We start from the raw sequence: 3,143 nt of genomic DNA on the forward strand, positions 1-3,143 counted from the left end.
CTCGAGAGCAAAGCGGCGGCCGAGCCCGGCGCGGTGGCACGGGGGGCCGGGGGATTTGGAGGACCTGTCTGGGATGGCCAGCACCTGTTTCCCATCACTTCCCAGGCAGCAGAAGACAATCCCTGGCTCAGCAGCCCGGGATATACAGCCGACAGGTGACGTACCCCGGCATCTCTCCGGGAGACCCCCAGCCCGGCACCGCGGGGGCCCCTCGCCGGCTGCTCCCGGGCACCGCTGCGTGGGGCGAAGAGGAGGGATGGAGGGTTTTTTCCCTCCTGGAATCCCCAAGCTGCTGCATGGCTCCAAAAACTTGCTGCACCTCTGCTTGGTTTGGCTTTGCCACGTGCCACACCTCCCCACGCCTTGCCCCTGCAGTTGGTTTTTGTATTCACCCTATAAAGTCTCAACAAATCCTGTCCCGAGTGAGGATGAAAGATTTATCTGGAGTGTTTGCTCAGCAAAAAAAACTTTTGTTTTGTTTTGTTTTTCTTAATTAATTAATTTAAAAGGAAAATATTCTTGCATCTGATGTCAACACTAGTCCGTAGCTGCTCTCCAACACTTGTACCATTCCTGAGTTGTTTGGGTTTGTTGGTTGTTGGTTTTTTTTTTTTTTGGACTATCCTTTTATTTTTTTATTCCTTTGTACAGTCAATGTTGTTCAACTGATTATACATGGTTTTGTTTTGTATAAATTAAACTCTTTTTTTTTTTTGGTTGGTTGGTTTTTTTTTTTGGTCTTTGTTTTGAACTACCAAGGAGAAGTTGTGTTGGTTTTTGTGGGAGCTGGGAAGAGGTTGAAGGAAAAAGGTGATGGTTTTACCCAGCCCTGGGGCTGTGGGGCTGCTCGTGGGGCAGGTGGGTATTGCCATATTGCCACATCCAGATCATCCACAAAGTAATTCCCATTACATTTTCTGGGGAGACTTAAAAGTCAAGACTCCTGGCTCTGGGTGGGTTTTTGCCCTTCTCTATAGATGCAGAAACTAAATCTGTTTTTATTAAAGGCTTGATTCTCGCAGAATTGCTGACTGTTTGGGTGGGGGAGCTCTGAGAAAGGGCAGACTGGTCTGCAACACGTTTGGTGTCAGTGGTGGCCATCAGAAGCTGGGCTCCCCAGTTGGACAAGTCCAGTGGGAGCCTCACGTCGCCTCTGGGACCTCACTGGTGTCACCATATGGGGGTGTCCCTAGGGCTGGCACTGAGAGGCATCGCCTGGGAAGGGGGTTTGCTCCTGGAGTGGGGGGAAACTTCTCCTCGCCCCATCCTTTTCTCCCTGGCTCCCAGCCCACCTCCCCTTGACCTCCCTTTTCCCCTGCCGACTCGCTTCCCTCGGATCAGATTTTCCACTTCGTACCAGACTGGCCACGCTTGTTTTAACAGCTTAACTTGTAATTGCCGGGGCTGGGAGGGGGCAGGGGGGGAAATGAGATAGTGTCTGCAGCCGGGAAAACCCTGGAGCTAAGGTGAAAGCCTGGTCAGGGAAGAGTCGAGGAGGCTTTTTTTTTTTTTTTTTTTTCTCCTTTTCAGGGGGGGGTCTGGAAGTGTCTGTTCCCTCTGGCCGTCGGAGCCGAAACAAAGGCTGTGTGTGGTTTCAGGTGGGGAAGGGACAGCCGGAGCCCATTAGGCTGGAGCAGCGGGGGCTGAATCAGGATGAGAAGGGCAAGAAAACACCCTGAGCGGTGGGGGAAAGGCTTAAGGGTCCCTCTTCCCTGGAAAAAGAGGAGGGAGCAGGTTGCTCGGGGCTAGTTCAGGCCTTTCCTAGTTGGGTGCCTTGCTCCCAACCCACCTTCCCCATTCGAGGGTGTCTTGGTTGGTCCCGCCATCCCCCCGTGGGGTTGTGCTGTGGAGGCTGGGAAGAAATGGTGGCCTGTGCCCAAAATGCTTGAAAAGGAGGATGCGCCTTCCCTTGGGTGCCCCAGGGTGGGGGAAGGGGAGCAGAAGCCCTCCACCCTGGGTGCAGGGGGTTACTGGAGTGGGGAAATGGCACCGTGTTCATCCCTCCGGGACGGGGTCCTGAGCCACTGCCCTTGGCTCAAAGGGAGAAGATGAGCCATAAAACTCACATGGGGGTCTGGGATCTTTGAAAGCAACCCAAAAATAGCCCATTTCGAGGTGCAGTGGGTGCTGGGACGCGTGGAGGCAAATAGTTGGGAGAGACTGAAGTTACAGCTGCTCTAAGCCTTTAGATGGTGTGAGTCCATCGCGGGCTTGGTCCAGGGTGGGGGAGTCACTCTTTCTTTCATCTTCTGATGAAGAGGAGTTAGAAGGGACTGGGGGGGGGGGGGGAGATCCCTGGGTATGGATGAGGGTCTCCAGTTGTTGGGAGCTGCATTTCCAGCTGCCTGGTGTCCAGCATCCCTCCCTCCAGCCTCATGCTGCCGTGGCAAAGGATCCCAGCAGATGCTCATCCCCACCTCGACACTTGATCTCGGTGACACGGGAATGGGGCAACTTGGGCTCCTGTGTGACAAAAACATGGGTGACCTCTTGGGGGCTGCTCCTCCGGCTCCGGAGAGGGGACATTTGGGGACCCAAACTCCAGCACCAGCATCTTGCCAGCCCGTGTTGCTGTGACCACATGTCCCTTAATGTGGGGATGGGTGAAAACTGGGTGCCAGGTTTTCCCTACCCCCCCATTCCCTCCCTCCTGCACCAGCTCCTTCAGAGGGACCCTGGGGCACCCCTAAGTGGCTCTGTGCCCCCCCAGGCTGTATCCTTGGGGATGAAGGGGCCGTGGCAGCCCCCCGAGATGGGTTTGGGGGTGGGGGATCTGCAGGCAGTGGGGTGCTGGCAGCGCCCACTTGGCACCCAGTGTCCAGGGTGGCCCAGGTGGGTCCGGGGAGGGGGGGACACAGGCAGAGTGTGGCCCGTGGCAGCTCCCAGGCCATCCTGATGCAATTCCCTGTTTGCAAAACATCTCGCCAACCTCCCCGAGGGTGTCCTGGGGCGGCACAACCTCCCCTCCGCGTCCAGGGCCGGCAGGACCCTCGGGCTTGGCTGTGAAACTGGGGTCACTGGGCACAGCCAGGGGACACACTCCAGCCCCCCTCTGTGCCTGGTCACGGGAGCTGATGTCAGGCCTGACCGGCCTTTGGGGGTTCAGCTTCCCCCCCCCCCCCCCCCCGCGGGCGGCCCCGGCG

This window comes from Calidris pugnax, unplaced genomic scaffold (genome assembly GCF_001431845.1).
Source record: "Calidris pugnax isolate Ruff unplaced genomic scaffold, ASM143184v1 scaffold244, whole genome shotgun sequence".
In the NCBI taxonomy this organism is placed as follows: domain Eukaryota; kingdom Metazoa; phylum Chordata; class Aves; order Charadriiformes; family Scolopacidae; genus Calidris; species Calidris pugnax.